This window comes from Lolium rigidum, chromosome 4 (genome assembly GCF_022539505.1).
Source record: "Lolium rigidum isolate FL_2022 chromosome 4, APGP_CSIRO_Lrig_0.1, whole genome shotgun sequence".
Taxonomy (NCBI): domain Eukaryota; kingdom Viridiplantae; phylum Streptophyta; class Magnoliopsida; order Poales; family Poaceae; genus Lolium; species Lolium rigidum.
This window is the reverse complement of record NC_061511.1, coordinates 59155021-59174048: the sequence shown is the minus strand read 5'-3', so window position 1 is coordinate 59174048 and position 19028 is coordinate 59155021. Positions and strand designations below refer to the sequence as shown.

The 19028-nt window shown below is 43.4% G+C and overlaps 1 long non-coding RNA gene across 2 annotated transcripts; it reads right to left on the bottom strand.

Annotated features, from left to right (window-relative positions):
• Window positions 1-2270: 2270 nt before the first annotated feature.
• Window positions 2271-3824, bottom strand: LOC124706156. Of its 2 annotated transcripts, none has more exons than XR_007004321.1 (3): window positions 3481-3824; window positions 3029-3149; window positions 2271-2770 (listed from the first exon to the last, which is right to left on the bottom strand). It is a non-coding gene; the product is annotated as an uncharacterized LOC124706156 (long non-coding RNA). The 2 variants fall into 2 exon arrangements; XR_007004322.1 differs by having other exon boundaries at window positions 3029-3143.
• Window positions 3825-19028: the final 15204 nt, after the last annotated feature.

The window sequence follows — 19028 nt, the reverse complement described above, 5'->3', positions numbered from 1 at the left end:
AAATCAACATTTTTTGTGGACTATGTAAAAAAGAGAAATTTTATCTTGTAAAAAGCATTATTTTTAGCACTGAGTTTTATCTTTTTTACACACGTCACATGACAAGTCGATTTTTTATGAAACAACTTTGTAAGCGTGTAGCCCGTGAAGATGTACGTGCGAATTTTTCGTTTCAATTTTTTTGAAATTCAAACTGTGTGTAAGATGCATTTTAAACTAAAGGGAGCATATGCTCCCATGTTCCAAAACATCACTCCGGCTAATGGTCATGATAACTATGAATCTATCTATCAAATCCAATTAGTACTATCTACATGTGTACTAGTACCTCTCTACTATATGTCTGCACTAGATCATGGATGCGCGCTTTGCCGCGCCCGCCCATATTAAAAAAAAGAAGAATGAAAATATGCAGGAAAGTCTAGATCATATACAAAATTGCGTGGAAAAAAGTTTGATGTATAATTTCTCACATAGGAATGCTATATCCACATAGGAATGCTATATCACTTAGTTGTATCCATGACAACCGTTGTTATTCATACAGGACACTCAAGAACATTACTTCTCGCATAAATATTTTTGGTATGATGCTTATACAACACATTATTGTTGATCAAGTCACAAATTAACACTTCTTTTCAGAGGGAGAACCCCAACTTAAGTGTTGAAAACATCATAATAATCATGGTTAAAACATTCCAAAGATTGAAAAGTTGAATACTACTTGAGGGAGCAAGCTGCTCTATTCGCTAGTTTCCTATCACCAGCCATGAAGAGTGAGAGCGCCATCTTTCCAACATGGCCTTCATGATTTCAAAACATATAAGCACTATGACAGAAATGATGGCACTGTTGTGCTCGCTTCATATCTTGGCAGCACAAAGAAAGGGGGATATCAGGAACTCACAGTTGTACACACCAACCATTACTAATATTATTCTGGCATTCTCAAAAATCAGGATAAGCACGGGAATAATCTAAAGGAAAATCAACACTTCCCTCTCTGAACAACATAGATGAGCAAACCTGAACGGTCAAGGGGCAGCCAGTCCGCAACGGTCAGGTAAAGCTGAGCCAGAGCGCTCTTTCGAACAGACATGCCTTCAAGGCAGGAGTCATTGCTCCTGACTGCATGATTATATTTCTAATAAGATTAGTAATAAACCATAAAGATTTTTTATCTCTCAAACAATGAGTCCACGGTGAGGTATTAGAGTTCCCGTAAGAACTACCATCTGCGATTTGTAGTAGACTTTGTAGAAGTAGTAAAAGATGAGCAGTAAACTGAACATATAGTCACTGAACTAATCATTCTCTTCTGAAATCAAATATTACTGCAAATTGTATCAGTCGTTTTCTATATTTAGAGATAATACTTTTCCTTTTGAGTGCAGCTGGTGTTTCCTCACCGTTCCTGCAAAATTAGACCTAATAAAACTTTGCCCATTCATATTCAGAGACTCGCATCAGACGTGTCCTCGACAGAGCGGCATTTGATAATACAACTACTGAGTGTAACTCTAATCCATCAGGCAAAGCTACTTACTGATTCTAAATTGGTCAAAAGATAAAATAAAATAAAATGAACTACACAAAAGTTTAATTATTAACCAAACTACTTAACCTTGTACGTTTCCAGTAATTTCATCAAACTCTAATTGGGAAACCTACAAAAATACTGGGGCGAGTGAGGAAAGAAACTTCAAAGGGAAAGTTGGGCACAGAATTATAAGTGCTGCCACTATGTATTAAATGATTTCCGGTGCGGACAATTTCAGTATTTTTTGTCTTCTGTGCAGGATTATTGCGAGCCAAAAACGAACAACAGAAGGAAAGAAAACGCACCTCAGTGTCTAGTTCCCCCCCCCCCCCGCCCCCCCACACAAGTAGGACAAAAGAGGAACAAAGGAAATATACCTTCTCAGCGTTTTCTCAAATTTTACAGTTTTCATCAAGAAGGCCCTGGATTTTTCATTATATAACTGCGTACTTCGAAGCTTACAAAAATATACATGTGACCGACAAGAACTGTTCCCACAGAGCCCAATACTTAACACTCCTATTCTTTGGATTATTATGCACCTTCTATGGTGAAGGTTTTCAATATTTCCGTTTGCCTATGTGCGAAGATGCATACAAACAATCCTTTACTATATACCTAAAAAAAAATCCTTTACTATAAGAAGGGCTGGCAAGCTTTCAGGATATTACAGCTTTGGAAGGAAGCAATTAGAATATAATCCAATAGATACAACATAGTATGAAAATATAATTAAATCTCCTAAACGAAACCTGAAAGTAAATGCATGTAACATTAATTTAGCTAAATTATTACTCCATTCCATGTTACAAAACCATGAATATGAAATCGATAGAATTTTCGGTTATGCCAAGCAGAGTAGGTACATCTAATACCTTCAACAGTCAGTCCAAAAACATGACCAAATCTGTAGATCTTCCTCTTTTTCTCTAGGGAAAAATAATGAAACTTAGTTTCCTTGGATGGATCAACCTTAAAGGATGCTTTGAGGGACTTTGAGACCGGAACCTACAGAACACCCTGGTGGTTTCCCTCATCTCGATTAGCACATGGTACAAATGGTTCCGCTCTGCACATTTGATATGTCCTTCAATCCATCAAACCTTGGTGCACACTTCTTGACAGAATTAACCATCTGCATCTACCTCTACACCATGTCGTTATGCTCAATTAGAGAAAAGGTCTTGCATCCATCCTTAAGCTATATGTGTATGATTGTCTGTGTACCTACAAACCAGGGGACAGCAAGAAGGTCAAGGATTGAGAGCCTGTTTCGTCACTGGAATATTATGAGGTATTCATCAGCTTGTTCCCCGAATTCTTAAAAGAACAAGAAATCTAGAACTCATTGCCAAGGAATACAAGCCAAGCAGTATATAAACGTAAACAAACAAACAAAGGCTCATAATAGAGGACGAAAGAACTAATAAATAGGAGCTAGAAAGTCCAATATACATGTGTGGATGAAACAAAACAAAAAATCACCTCCAAGAAGTTGCGAAGAGCCTTGTCTTCTACTCCTGCAACTGATCGAGCACCATTTTCTTCAACCACCGCCTCTTCTCCACCACCTGTTCTCTGTTCATCATCGTTTCGTCATCTGACACTATAAAAAACTCATCACCGTCAAGCGGATAACAATAAATCCTATCACTCGGTTAATTGAAAGACAAATCGTACCTTCTCTCTGACTACTCCCGATTCTTGATCGCCAACACCAATTGGTTTCAGGCCTGAGTAGGCTGGACCTTCCCCTTGTAACAGCTTCGACGCTTCTGCATCTTGTACTTTCAGTTTTTGGTTGTAAAATTGCTGGAGAGTCTCTCTGACTACTCCCGAATACTATCTGGATACCCTGGCTTCATTTTCAATAAAAATGGGGGTGGGGGGGGGGGGGCTTTGGCCCCCCTGTTTTTCTAAAAAAAAAAAAATCGTACCTTCTCGGGCGCAGATGCGTCGATTTGTATATCGTCGTTTGGACCCGCGTAGCAACTTTGCCTCGTGTGGTTCGCGGACTCCATGGAGATGTGAAGAACTTACCGAGGAGACTCTTTATTTCTTGGGGCAGTGGACATCGGAGGTGTTGATGTAGATGATGCCTCGGCGGATGATTTGCGTGATGAAGGCGAGACCGGTGCCGTTGTCGAACAGTTTCTGGACCATTCAATTCGTCGCGTGATGCGCACCTGCAAGTGTAGTGGTCGAGGCGTCACGAGTAATCGCCATGGGAGGGATTACATCACCGGAGGAGCCGCCGGGCTCGGAAGAGGAAGAGGCGATGGGGGAGCTCGTACGGCTGCGGAAGAAAAACGGAGATACAACATTGGGCCAGCCTCCCGTATAGAGCATGGGCCATGCACTTCATAAATTCGGCCCGGGTCACCACAGGACGCCCAGGTTGTTTTTCGGAGTAGCAGCCCAGCCACGTTGGGCCGACCGGGACAAGCGGGGGTACGAAGTAAAAAACGACCAATGTACAATCTGGAACGTCCAATGATCATATCCAACGGTGTAGAACATCAAATCGCTGAGAGGGCTCCTGGCTGGTTCAGTTTTACTGTTACTCAATGTATGTCTCGTGGCAAAACTATGGATACCCGTCTTTCAGTCAGACTAGAATTTATTGGGTACCTGCTAAGTCTTGTATTTGCTGGGAGCCTGGGATACACGATTAATGTTGAACCCCTATTCCTCTTATTGCTGCAGTTTTTGTTTATGTGGCATTACCAGGTTTTGATGCAGTGAAATGTCAATCGACCTTTCTCAACGGAGGTGCTAGCTGAGTGACTCCAAGCATGAAAATTCTTGACGTGATAGTTGCAAGCATGTTGGCAGGTCTTGACAGATGCAGGTGTTCTCCAGTTGGATCTTAAGTCTGAGCGCAGTTTATTGTTAAAAACTTCAGAAATCACAACGTTGCAGCTCTAGCTTTTAGTTTGTGGGTTTGTATTAGCTCTCCCTCGCTCGGCTCGTGTTCCTGAACGTCCGCTTCGTCGCCTCCGGCCGCAGGTTTCAGTTCCTCGAGCAGTCATCTAAACGAAGTTCCATTTTCTCGAGTTAACTCCGCGGTCGACAGAGTTGTGCTCGCCAGCCAGGAGCACCGGCGGCAGGAGCTTATTGAATTCTTGGAGAATTGGATTGCATCAAGGACCGCTTTCACATAGGAAAGAAAGACACAACATTCAGAGCAGAGTAGCAAATGTGTTTGAGCACAGAGCACTAGCAGCTAGCTATTACAGATCCGAGTCTGAAGAATGCAGGTGGGCATATAGCAGGAGTGGTCACTGGCAGCAGAGTAGCAGACACAAAGGATCATGGGATCAGGTCTATTTAATTACCGATGTCAAACGAATGTCAGCTAGGAGTGGTCAAGGCCAAGAAGAAAAACAGGCCGGAATTCAGCGCTGCAAGCTATCTGCATATTCTTATAGTTTGAAAAACATACCCGAGTTCTGATTGGATAACAAATATAGCTTTGTCTTTTTTCTTTCGCAAAGTAGTAGACGATTCCGAGAGATTTCGTAGTCAATTTCTAGCCTGATATTGACTTGGCATCCGGTCAGATATGGCACGCTGAGCAGTTAATCAAATGGAGAAATTAAGGTCAGACGTCGCTTGCATCATTGCCTATAAATACATAGCAGTATTATGTATACCCTGCCGTGCGTTTGTAGTAGCTAGGACTGCTCTGGATGGTTTCAGCTCGTCACCGATGGTGATGGCTCTGCCGCCTGCCCTTGAAATTTGAGTTCCGAAGTTGGAATGATGATGCTTCCTGTGAGGTAAGAGATTAATATGCATAGGTCATCCGTGCCAAACACAGGGATTAATATGCATCTGCTTCACGTGTGTATATGAGGCTCTCTGGCTAAGCCTATGGCACCTTCAACACGGAATCCGATATAACCTGCAATTTGATCTACCATTGAAAGTCACATGTAGAATTAGTAATGTAGCTGATTCAAAGCTCCCATCCTATAATGGAAATCGATCCCACTTGTGGTGGTTTCGCGTGAAAATAAGGCTCCCATCCTACGAAGAACAGCTTAGTCGAATGGTTCTGAGATGGATAGTGGGAAAAAAAATTATTCAAAAGAAATTGTTGGAACACTAACCAATAACGGGAAGCACTCCCACTGAAGAAACTAGATTAGTGACGACTTAAGCTGACCTGTTGTTCCGACTAATTCCGCCTTTACAACTTGTCACACGCATATAGAAGACCAACATGACAACGAGGCGCACCTTGCAGTGTGAACCATGGGAAACCATGAAAGGAATACTAATAAAGCAGCATCCATTGTCTTGTTAATTGTCATCCGATGGTCTGAACTGGGTAACAGAGAACAAATCATCCACAACTTAAATCGGCACATACCAAGTCTTCCTTCTGTGCTTTCTCAAAATGTTGCCCTTGCATATCGCATGAAAACAAAGTCTGGCTAGCAATTAGCATATGCGATTATTGCACAAACTACATGCATCGACGTGATCTTTCTAGTAGATGAAATGTATGTTGCGGCATGGGAATTAAGGTCCGGAATGATACGATCAATCTTTGCAATCCCTGCTGGAACCCAATCCATCCAACAATGGTTGGATTCTGAAAGAGTCCGGTCCTTGACAGCTTTGACCGCTCAACCAGCCGGAGAAGCATGGATATCTGGTGGAGCAGTGCCTGGACGAGTCCACGCAATATTCTCGGCCCAGCCCGAAGGCATGGTTGGGCAGGGCTTGGCCTAGGATTTTCAGGCCAGGCCGGCTCGGGTTTCCTATGCTTGCCGCAGTTTTTGTCAGTGTGGCGTTGCCAAGTTTTTGATTCAGTAAAATGTCAATTGACCTTGATGAACAAAGATGCTAGTAGACTAGTAGCTCAGTGATTCCAAGCACAGAAGTTACTGAACTCACTCCTCATCGCGAGGAGTGCTTCGGTGTCCGCCTTAGCTCCATGGTTCTGAAAAGCTGGAGCAGCTTTAGTTTTTTTTTATCTATGGAGTTGCTTCAGTTTTTGGTACAAATACATGGTAGTTGGTTCCGCGGAACAGGAAACATAGAACATTTGTTTATTTATGACTCACTGCCACCGGTAAGTGATCAAAACGTTACGCACGTCTTATCTTTCTCCCCCTCCTCTCTCACGCCATCTGAGTTCCAGCCAGTCTTTTTGCTGCTGCTCTTTCCATACATGGCCGCCCTAAGATCGATTCCATCTCGGTATCGAGTTGCAGCTTCAATCTGCCGAGTATTTTTATTCAGCTCCGATCGTTATAGGGCAGAGCCACGATCGAGTCAGCCCCAAGTGCATGTGTGGGTTAATCACCAAATCAATCGCCACGCACGGATCAGGTCCGAGGTGGAGGAAGCTTTTGATCTTTTATGATCTTCGTATTGCTAAGAACCACATGAACATGTTACCAGGTGCTATCAACTTAATTCTTTTCTCCGTATGAATTAGTTTCTTTCATAAAAATTTATGTTGCCGAGGAGAGAGAGAAAGATAAAACATGCGTAACGTGTTGGTCACTTACCGGTGGCAGTGAGACGTAAAAAAATGGCCGCTCCGTGTTTCCTGTTCCGCGGAACCAACTCCCACATATTTGTACAAAAAGCTGGAGCGGCTCCATAGATCAGAACCATAGAGTTAAAGGGGGGGCACCGAAGCACTCCTCATTGCTGCAAGCATGTTGGTCTCGATAGATGCAGGTGTTGTGCACTTGGATCTTCAGTCTATGCGCAAGTTTATCTATTGAACTTCAGAAATCATAACGGTGTGCAACCTCTTGCTTTAATTTTGTGGGTTCCTATCAGCGCCCACTTCGTGGTCCTGAATGTTCGGTTCCTTGCCTCCCGCGGCAGTTTGTTCCTCCATCGCTTTGATTGAGGGATTTTGCTCCATTATTTTTCCTTTGCAAACTTTGATGTCGTGTGGATGGCTAGGATCTATCGATACCCTTTCTTGGGCTAATTTTTTTCCTTTCAATTTTGATAATGATGGGAGGGGAGGGGGACACCGGAGCACAGCTCCATTTTCCCAGTTTCGGCACTTTGCTAGTGCCCAACCCCATTTCGTACTGGAGTTTTACACCGTTTTTTCGTCAAACTATCCTCTTTTTCAGTGGTAACTGAAAGAGTGAAACTTCCTGCAAAAAAATTGTGGGTTTAAATACACAAAATCATCACATTACGTTTTTGTAGCTTCACCGAAGCACTCCTCATTGCTGCAAGCATGTTGGTCTCGATAGATGCAGGTGTTGTGCACTTGGATCTTCAGTCTGTGCGCAAGTTTATCTATTGAACTTCAGAAATCATAACGGTGTGCAAGCTCTCGCTTTAATTTTGTGGGTTCCTATCAGCGCCCACTTCGTGGTCCTGAATGTTCGGTTCCTTGCCTCCCGCGGCACTTTGTTCCTCCATCGCTTTGATTGAGGGATTTTGCTCCATTATTTTTCCTTTGCAAACTTTGATGTCGTGTGGATGGCTAGGATCTATCGATACCCTTTCGTGGGCTAATTTTTTTCCTTTCAATTTTGATAATGATGGGAGGGGAGGGGGACACCGGAGCACAGCTCCATTTTCCCAGTTTCGGCACTTTGCTAGTGCCCAACCCCATTTCATACCGGAGTTTTACACCGTTTTTTCGTCAAACTATCCTCATTTTCAGTGGTAACTGAAACAGTGAAACTTCCTGCAAAAAATTGTGGGTTTAAATACACAAAATCATCACATTACGTTTTCGTAGCTTCAAACCCGACATAGCAGGCTTCGATTCCTCGAGCAGCCCGAAATAACAGGTTTCAGTTCCTCGACGTGACTCCGCTGTCGACAGAGTGGCGCTCGCCAGTCTACCAAGGGTGCCGCCAGCAGGAGCTGATCGAATTCTTGGAGAGTTGGGGGTGCAACAAGGAGTAGCTAGCTATAATACATAAAATAAGCAAATGTGTGCCTCAAGAGTGCAGGTGCGCAGGTACTGTATGACAGCAAAGTAACAGACACAAGGATCATGGGATTAGCCGATCAGGTCTGTCTGTGGTGGCTCTTGCAGCCACACGACTTAATTTGGACATCGTACGGACCGTCAAGATGAGATTGTCAACAACGGGGAGTGGTCAAGGGCAAGAAGAAAACGGGCTGGTATTCAGCTTCGCAAGCTATCGGCGCATGCTCCTAGGTTGACGAACATACTCGAGCTTTGGGATTGGACGACAAAAGAAATTTTGGATATGCAAAGTACTACCGCGATGCCGCGAGATTTCGCCGTCAGTTTTCTAACTTGGCCGATTAATGAAATGGGGGAAATTAACGGTCAGACGTCCCTTTGTAGAGCGGTGCATTTGAGGCTAGCCATAGTGTATCATAGCTAGTATTAGTGGGGAGTAACATAGAGTAGTAACATGGTGCATGTTACTACCCTATGTTACTACCTTCATAGTGGGTAGTTACATATATATGGTATCATGCATGCTATATTAATTAGATTGTAGACTCATCTTGTCTTGAGAAGTGTGATGTTATGGTAACATAGCTAGTTACCACCCCACTCTCTTTCTTCATTTATTGTCATGCCATGTCACCAAAATGCTTTGAAGTGTGTGATGTTACTACCTATGTTACTCCCACTATGAGCAGTCTCATACACATTGGTCCCATAAAATGTTGATGTGGCAGCTAATTAAGGAGGAGAGAGGAGATTAGAGTAACATAGGTAGATACTATATCATAGCGCATGTCACGAGAAAAGTTGGTCCCACAAAATGTTGATGTGGCAGCTAATTAAGGAAGAGAGAGGAGATTAGAGTAACATAGGTAGATACTATATCATAGTGCATGTCACGAGAAAAGTTAATACCAAAAAAATCTTGTGCACACATTTGCATTGAGATTCTAAAAAGTAATAAATATAATACAACTATGATACTACTTCATGATACAAACCACTATGAAGATAGTACCATACACAAGTATCATATGCATGATACTACAACATGATACTTACCACTATGGCCAGCCTGAAGAAGTACGAGTAGATGGTTTCACGTGTCACTTCGTCACTGTCGGTTTTGAACGATACATATCTAGACAAAACTAGGTACATGGATAAATTAACAGTCTACTCCATGCTTCTCCGTTTCAAATTATAGTAGGTTGGCCTCTTAGCTAAGAAGCAGTAGTGGAGCTAAGGAGCAGGGGACACGAAAATCAAGATGTCGAACGCTCAGCACCACCCATCAAAATTGATCTCGATATTCATAGAGGATTTTTTTTTTGCAAAAAAGTGCATTATTCATAGTAGGACAAAAAAACCCTCAAAAATAAAATTTCAAATAAATTTCTGGATCACCTACCAATGACTACAAATACTAGCATGAGCATCATCGCCCCTCCACCACCGGAGGCGGCAAAGCGTGTCGTAGTAGGACATCTGGTAGTAGAAAAATCCAAAGTCGTCGTTGTAAGGCATCCTCAAAATACAAACGCACGAAAACAATAAATATCGCCAAAGATGAGGTCCGTAGATTGAAAGAGGAAACCATACTAACGAACACGAAAATCAATTGGATTATTAAAGAAGATCCACGAGGCGCACAACTCTATGCGCCCTCCGCGCACCACCAAAGCGAGATACGTTCCGATCAAAAATTGTCATCAAATGGTAATTAAGGTCCAACATGCACGACCAATCTTCAAAAAATGCTACTCCCTCCAATTTAAAATAATTACCTAAAAATATATCTAAATATAGATATATTCATATTTAAGCAGTTATTTTAAAGTGGAGGGAGTATCACACTCCATCCATCTGGAAACCAGACTCACAATTAACAGTTGAACTCTGAACGAGTCCGGTCCTTGAGAGCGTGTATCTTTAACTCTAGAAACAACGAAAAAAGTATCTTCTACCGATAGTCAGTGAAAAGACTTCCAAAACGATATAAGCTAGACTAGTGACCTTGCTACATGAGGGGATAATTACCAAATTGCCTTCAAAAGAATAGATAATTCGAAATTGGGCTGCCGTTCATGGATTAAACCGGTCTTAATTAGTTTTGAGCAGCCGCATCCAAGTCAAATGATCTATCTGGTGGAGCAGTGACCGGTCAACATTCCACGCGATATTCTACCATGCATGATGCTTTCTAATCGTATAGGTACTGCTTTGAAGTTTGAATACCCTCGAAAGAATGGCCGGGGGAGGACTATTTTGCCCTTTTCGTACATCTCTCCCGGCCATTTTTTAGCATGCACGTGCCAGCAAGATAAAGATTATTATTTTTAGAACACAGTACAACGCAGACGCTCACAAACACGCACGTACAAACATCCCTATGAACGTACGCACGCACACCCTACCCCTATGAGCACCTCCGAGGGACTGAGCCGGCATATCTTGAGGTTGACGAAGTCACCACTGGCGCCTCGCTGTTGACGGGCACGTCACCTGCCACTGAAAGCATAGCGCCGGTTAAATCCTGGAATAAATCCAGGTAAATGCAAACACCCATGTCAAGTCTAGGACTTGAACCTGGGTGGGCTGGTTCCACCACAAGGGACCTAACCACCAGAGCCAAGCTCTGTTTGATAGTGTTGACCGAACCCTTTTTTTCTGAACCGGGAGAGGTCTTGAACTCCTGAAGGGCCTAGATACTTTCATTCAATAGAACGGTGCGGTTACATTTTACAGGAAGGTCCTCAATAAAGAAACCAAGTACAACAAAGACCCTAGATTTAGCAGAAAAGACTTGCAAGAAACAAGACAAAAGCCATTGGGTCCTTTTACATCACAGGAGATCGGCCCTGGCGACCTTCTACTCTAGCACCGGGGACTAGACAACTTGGTTCGGAGAAGAAAGTGTGTGCCGCCTGGCGTCCTTGTAGGGCCTCCACATGGAGGTGTGATGACCCACAAGTATAGGAGATCGCAACAATTTTCGAGACAAGTAAAACTTAAATTTGTTGATTCGATATAAGGGAAGCCAAAGAATACTTATAAGCCTTGACAGCGGAGTTGTCAATTCGGCTGCACCTGGAAAAGCACTAGCAACAGGGTGATCTGAAAGAAGTGGTAATATGATGCGGCGCCATAAAATAGTTGGTACTACTTTGATGGCGTGTTGACAGGAAAATATGATGCAGTAGTAATATGAGAGCAATATAACACAGCGGTAGCAGTAACACAGAGGCGATGGCACTGGAAAATATCCCAGCGCGCAGTTGATTGAAAAGCAATGATGATGAAATAAAGGACCGTGGTTCCCGACGATCTACACTAGTGGTAACTCTCCAGATAACAAGTGTTGGGTGAACAAATTACAGCTAGGCAATTGACAGAATTGAATTTAGCATTAAGACAAAATATCCAGTCTATTAATATCGTAGGCATGTTTTCCATATATTGTCATACGTGCTCGCAATGAGAAACGTGCATAACATCTTTTGTCCTACCAGCCCGTTTGCAGCGGGGCCTCGAGGGAAACTACTGGTAATTAAGGTACTCCTTTTAATAGAGCACCGGAGCAAAGCATTACCACTTGGTGAAAACATGTGATCCTCATATCAAAGCCATCCCCTCCGGTTTTCCCAATTCGAGATCACTTTGGGGCCTCGGGTTCCGGACAAAGACATGTGCATACAATTTATAGATACAATCTAAGCAACAATTATAGAGCCTAGATCTAAGATCATGCCATTCGTGCACTAGTGACAAGCATTAAACGTAACAATATTGCAGCAACAAATACTTCACAAAATTATAAGATATACTGAACATAATGGTCAATCCATCGGATCCCAACAAACACAACACCGATTACATCATATGGATCTCAATCATGTAAGGCAGCTCATGAGATCATTGTATGGAAGCACATGGGAGAGAGAGTACCATCTAGCTACAGCCAAGAACCCATAGTCCATGCGAGAACTACTCACAAACCATCATGGAGTCGGAGTGGAGGCGGTGGAGTCGATGGCGATGGCTCCGGGGGCACTTCCCCGTCCCAACAGGGTGCCGGAACAGACTTCTGACCCCCGAAACTTGGTTTCGGTGATGACGGCGGCTACGGAACTTTTCGTGGACGGAGGGTGATATATTTCGGATTTTTTAGGTCACAGGAGTCTTATAGGCGAAGAGGCGGCGCGAGGGGGTGCACGGGGTGCCCATACGACCCCCAGGCGCAGCCAGGCCTAGGCCCACGCCTGGGCCTGGTATGGCTGCCCCGTGGCACATCTCCGTCTCCCCTTCTGGCTCCCGGAGTCTTCTGGTATATTAGAATTTCTGTGATTTTTCCAGAACTTTCCGAGCACTTACAATTTTGGACATTTTCTGTATTAAATAGACATAATAAACAGAAACTGGCACTGTGGCACTTGTTAATAGGTTAGTCCAATAAATTTCATAAAATGATGCAAAGTGCACATAAAACATAGAGGAATTGGTGTAAAACAAGCATGGAGCATCAAAAATTATAGATACGTTTGCAACGTATCAAGGTGAACAAGCGCCATCGGTTGATGTGGCAACTAGGAGCCGCCCTTTGGCCATCTGAGTCAGCGATTGATCTTGTACCACAGAGATTGAACAACAGGTTGTTGTAGTATCTTGAAGTCCCACCATCGCCTGATGCCAGCGACCATCGCACCCTCGCTGCCACGGCCGGCCAAGTGAGCAAGAAGAGCACAAATTGAACTGACGAGAAGATGGAAGCTCTTATTGACTGAGCCCTTGCTGGAGCTCTCCCCTACCGTCTTCCTCCTTGGAGAGGCGGAGAATACCAACAACCACCGCCCGACGCCGCATAGATACGCCAAAAGGGAGAAGCTCGAGCAGTCCTTATTTGCGCAGATGCCTAATTGCAGCTTCCTCACATGCCCCAACTCCTGCCACCAGAGTGAAGTAGCGAAGAACACCCACACAAGGATGTGCCACAACTGGCCAAAAAGATCGAGCATCCTACTCCAAAATGCCACCACGGGACGAAATCCTAAACTACTATCTACCCTACTAGATTCGGCGCCTTCCCACAGCCATCTCAAACCAGCAACGCTAGCGAGAGGTGCCTTAGTTCGGCTCGGTGCTCTTTGGGAGACTCTCAAAACACTTTAGACTAGAGAGAGAGAGAAGGGGAAATTCCGATCGAACCCATTTCGGGCACCTCTTTCGCCCCATTTAGGCAGGGTCTAGTGATGCATGTAAAATACATACATGAACTTTGCATTTATTACTTATATTTCAATCATATTTGCATCATATAAGGGTTATATCATTGTTCTATGTTGATTTTGGGGATATTTTACAGTTTCCATATTTTCTGGAATTAACCCTGCACTGTTAGAAAACCTCTTTTTCTATATTTTGATGTTTTAGGGACTCAAACGTCTAAATCACCTGAGATTTTACGAGGATCAGTTTTTGGAAGGAAGAAGGAGTACGAGCCAAGGAAGAGCAAAAAAGAAAGTCCGAGGACCAAAAGGGGTAGGCCAACGCGGCCAAATTCCTTGGCCACGTGGGGTGCCCCATCATGGCCCTCGAGCCTCCGATGTCGTACGTTTTCATCTCCGTGCCTCCGTCTTGATCTAAAAACGTATATAAAAAGTACTCCCCCGATGCCTTTCGGAAGGGACCGTTGCCGAAACATAGAAACACGAAAACAGAGACCTAGAGATGCAGATTGGAGGGGGGAAATTCCGGCGGGGAGCTGCCGGCGTGGTCTCCACCTCCTCCAACGCCTCCACCATCATCACCATGATGAAGAGGGAGTAGTCCACCCCTAGATTATGGGTTTGTGGAAGTAACTTATGTATCTCTCCTCTCTTTGAGCTTCACTAATTAGCACCGTATGAGCTGCTGAACATGATTACGGTCATCTATGTAATACCTTTGTGGTGGATCTTTTTATGAGATAATATATGTTTGAGATTGCAATAGTTTTGTTTTAGTTATGAAAGTAGATGCATTTTATGTACCCCGTTCTTATTTACTTGTTCATATCAAACTTGTGTGAGTGTGTGTGAGGAAGAACGCATGCATTAGATGGAGTAACGGGGGTGGCTAGTGCGGTGAAAGTGACAGAAATTCCATGATCCACTCGGGTGTTTACCTTATTTTGTTACCTCACTAGGGATAAACATGTTGGAGATATGCCCAAGAGGCAATAATAAAATAGTTATTGTTATATCTTAGTGTTCATGATAAATGTTTACATCCCATGCTATAATTGTATTAACCGAAACATTGATACATGTGTGTTATGTAAACAACAAGGAGTCCCTAGTAAGCCTCTTGTATAACTAGCTTGTTGATTAATAGATGATCATGGTTTCGTGATCATGAACATTGGATGTTGTTAATAACAAGGTTATGTCATTGTGTGAATGATATAATGGACATACACCCAAATAAGCGTAGCATGAGATCAAGTCATTAAGTTCAACTTGCTATAAGCTTTCGATACATAGTTACCTAGCACATATGAATTATTACTACCGTTGAAAAAATTGTTTCTATATTTTCAAAATAAAAGCTCTAGCACAAAAATAGTAATCCATGCTTCCCTCTGCGAAGGGTCATTCTTTTACTTTATGTTGAGTCAGTCTACCCACTTCTTTCTATCTTAGAAGCAAACACTTGTGTTAACTGTGTGCATTGATTCTTACATGTTTACCTATTGCACTTGTTATACTACTCTATGTTGACAAATATCCATGAGATATACATGTTACAAGTTGAAAGCAATTGCTGAAACTTAATCATCCTTTGTGTTGCTTCAATGCATTCTACTAAGAATTTATTTCTTATGAGTTAGCTCTTATGCAAGTCTTGTTGATGCTTGTCTTGAAAGTACTATTCATAAAAAGTTTTACTATATGATTCATTTGTTTAGTCATCATCTTTTGTTAGCAATCTTTTGCTTCAGATCACTCCATCCATCTCATATGTTTCACAATAATGTTGATCAAGGTTATGTTGGTAGCATGTCACTTCAGAAATTATTTGTGTTATCGTTTACCTACTCGAGGGCGAGTAGGAACTAAGCTTGGGGATGCTTGATACGTCTCAAACGTATCTATAATTTCTTATGTTCCATGCTACTTTTATGACAATACTTGAATGTTTTATACATACTTTACATCATTATTATACATTTTCCGGCACTAACCTATTAACAAGATGCCGAAGCGCTAGTTGTTGTTTTCTGCTGTTTTTGGTTTCAGAAATCCTACAAAGGAAATATTCTCGGAATTGGACGAAATCAACGCCCAGTGTCCTATTTTTCCACGAAGCTTCCAGAAGACCGAGGGAGAAACGAAGTGGGGCCACGGGGCGCCGCCACACTAGGGCGGCGCGGCCTAAGGGGGGCCCGCGCGGCCCTAGCGTGTGGGGCCCCCGTGACCCCTCCGACTTCGCCATTCCGCCTACTTAAAGCCTTCGTAGCAAAACCATCTGTACCGAGAGCCACGATACGAAAAACCTTCTAGAGCCGCCGCCGCCAATCCCATCTCGGGAGATTCAGGAGATCGCCTCCGGCACCCTGCCGGAGAGGGGAATCATCACCGAAGGGGCTCTACATCATCATGCCCGCCTCCGGATTGATGCGTGAGTAGTTCATCCTTGGACTATGGGTCCATAGCAGTAGCTAGATGGTTGTCTTCTCCGCTTGTGATATCATTGTTTAGATCTTGTGAGCTGCCTAACATGATTAAGATCATCTATTTGTAATGCTACATGTTGTGTTTGGTGGGATCCGATGAATCTAGAATATTATGTCAAGTTGATTATCAATCTATTATATATGTGTTGTTTATGTTCTTGCATGCTCTTTGTTGCTAGTAGAGGCTCTGGCCAAGTTGATACTTGTAACTCCAAGAGGGAGTATTTATGCTCGATAGTGGGTTCATGCCTCCATTTAATATGGGACAGTGACAGAAAGTTCTAAGGTTGTAGATGTGCTGTTGCTACTAGGGATAAAACATCAATGCTTTGTCTAAGGATATTTGTGTTGATTACATTACGCACCATACTTAATGCAATTATCTGTTGTTTATAACTTAATACTGGAGGGGGTGCGGATGCTAACCCGAAGGTGGATTATTTAGGCATAGATGCATGCTTGGATAGCGGTCTATGTACTTTGTCGTAATGCCCTGATTAAATCTCATAGTAATCATCATTGATATGTATTGAATCTTTATTTGTAAATTGCCCACCTGTAATTTGTTCACCCAGCATGTTAGTTATCTTATTGGAGAGACACCACTAGTGAACTGTGGACCCCGGTCCATTCATTTACATCTGAATACAATCTACTGCAATCATTGTTCTTTACTGTTCTTTGCAAACAAACACCATCTTCCACTCGATACGCTTAATCCTTTGTTTTCAGCAAGCCGGTGAGATTGACAACCTCACTGTTACGTTGGGGCAAAGTAACTTGATTGTGTTGTGCAGGTTCCACGTTGGCGCTGGTTTCACTGGTGTTGCGCCGCACTACACTCCTCCACCAACAACCTTCACGTGCTTCTTGGCTCCTACTGGTTCGATAACCTCGGTTTCTTTCTGAGGGAAAACTTGCTGCTGTACGCATCACACCTTCCTCTTGGGGTTCCCAACGGACGTGTGCTTCACGCGTTATCAATGACATGCCATGGTACGAGTAAAGAGTACTTGTCGGTGACGAGGTTGAACAAGGTATGGAGATACCGATGACCGAACCTCGGACAAGTAAAGTATCGCGTGACAAAGGGAATCGGTATCGTATGTAAATGGTTCAATCAATCACTAAGTTATCGTTGAATGTGTGGGAGCCATTATGGATCTCCAGGTCCCGCTATTGGTTATTGGTCGGAGAGGAGTCTCGACCATGTCTGCATAGTTCACGAACCGTAGGGTGACGCGCTTAAGGTTCGATGTAGCATAAGTAGATTTGGAATATGAGATGGAGTCCGAAGTTTGTTCGGAGTCTCGGATGGGATCCAGGACATCACGAGGAGGTCTGGAATGGTCCGGAGAATAAGATTCATATAAGGAAAGTTGATTTCTAGGTTTCGGAAAAGTTCGGGATTTTTCCGGTGAAAGACCAGGAAGGTTCTAGAAGGTTCCGGGGGTCCCACCAGTGGGCCCACGACCCTAGGAGGCCTAGCATGGGCCGAGGGGATGCACCCTAGCCTAATGGGCCAGGGGCACATGCCCCTCAAGGCTCAGGCCGGCCACCCTTAGGGTTTTCCCCAAAACCCTAGGGGGGATCAACTTGGGGGGGTAGAATTCCCCTCCCCCCTTTGGCCGTCGGCCCTAGATGGGTTTGGGGCATTGGGGGGCCACCCAAACCGACCTCCCCCCCTATATAAAGAGGGGAGGGGGCAGGGGGCGCTCACCCCATCAGACCTAGCTCTGGCCGCCCCCCTCTCTCCTCCATAGTGCTGTACCGGCTTGGCGAAGCCCTGCAGCTTTTCTCCTCCACCACCACCACCACGCCGTCGTGCTGCTGGGATTCCGAGGGGATCTACCACACCTCCGCTGCCCTCTGGAACGGGGAGAGGATGGGCTTCATCGACACCGTACGCACGACCGAGTACGGAAGTGCTACCGAATTGCAGCACTGGATGATCAACTACATCAACAACGAGATCTAATCTCGTAGGCTTTGGAATCTTCGAGGGTTAGTCTCACATACATCTCCTTGCTTCGATCTTGATAGATTAGATCTTGCATCTTTCTAGATTGGATCTTGGTTTTGTTTTTATTCGCGGTAGGAATTTTTTTGTTTTCCATGCAACGAACCCATCAAAAGAGAATAACATGCTACCGGGAGTGAGGTAACCTTGCCACTTCTCCATGACTAGATCTAGCATGGTCTTATTTTAACTTCATGTCATAGAACTTAATGCTATACTCTGATTTATCTTAATTACTATGGTGTTATGATTTAGTTCGCATCTTGGTGGAATATAAGAGAGATTAATACACAAAAGAGCTCTATGTTAGGACGTGATGCCCATATAACTACTAACTTGTCATGAACCCTTATGTTGCAATCATATATGTCAATTATAGTGTTCCATTGTCTACCACTTGATAAAAGAGAGTGCATTTGTGAAACTATGAACCCCAGTCTATTTTTAATCATAAGAAACATCTTTCCAACACTTTATACACACTTTTTTTAATTTTTAGCCATTTAAAAATCCGAAAATATAAAACACTTTTATTTCTTGCGTTCACAATACAAAACCCAAAAATATCGTCCATTATTGTTTCCACCATCCTTGCATATTTATTTACCAACATTTGCATATCAAGTTGTTTTATGGAGATGTGCAAGTAGAGAGATCTATCCCACTAGTTTCACACACCGCAGTGTTTTCTAGCACCGTTGCATTACCATCCATATCATTGCATATTTATTTCTCGTTTGCATTTATTATCTTTTCACATCTTTGCTCACACCTTGTGCTTCACAACCACTTGGTGAGGTTGAGGACACAAAACATTTTG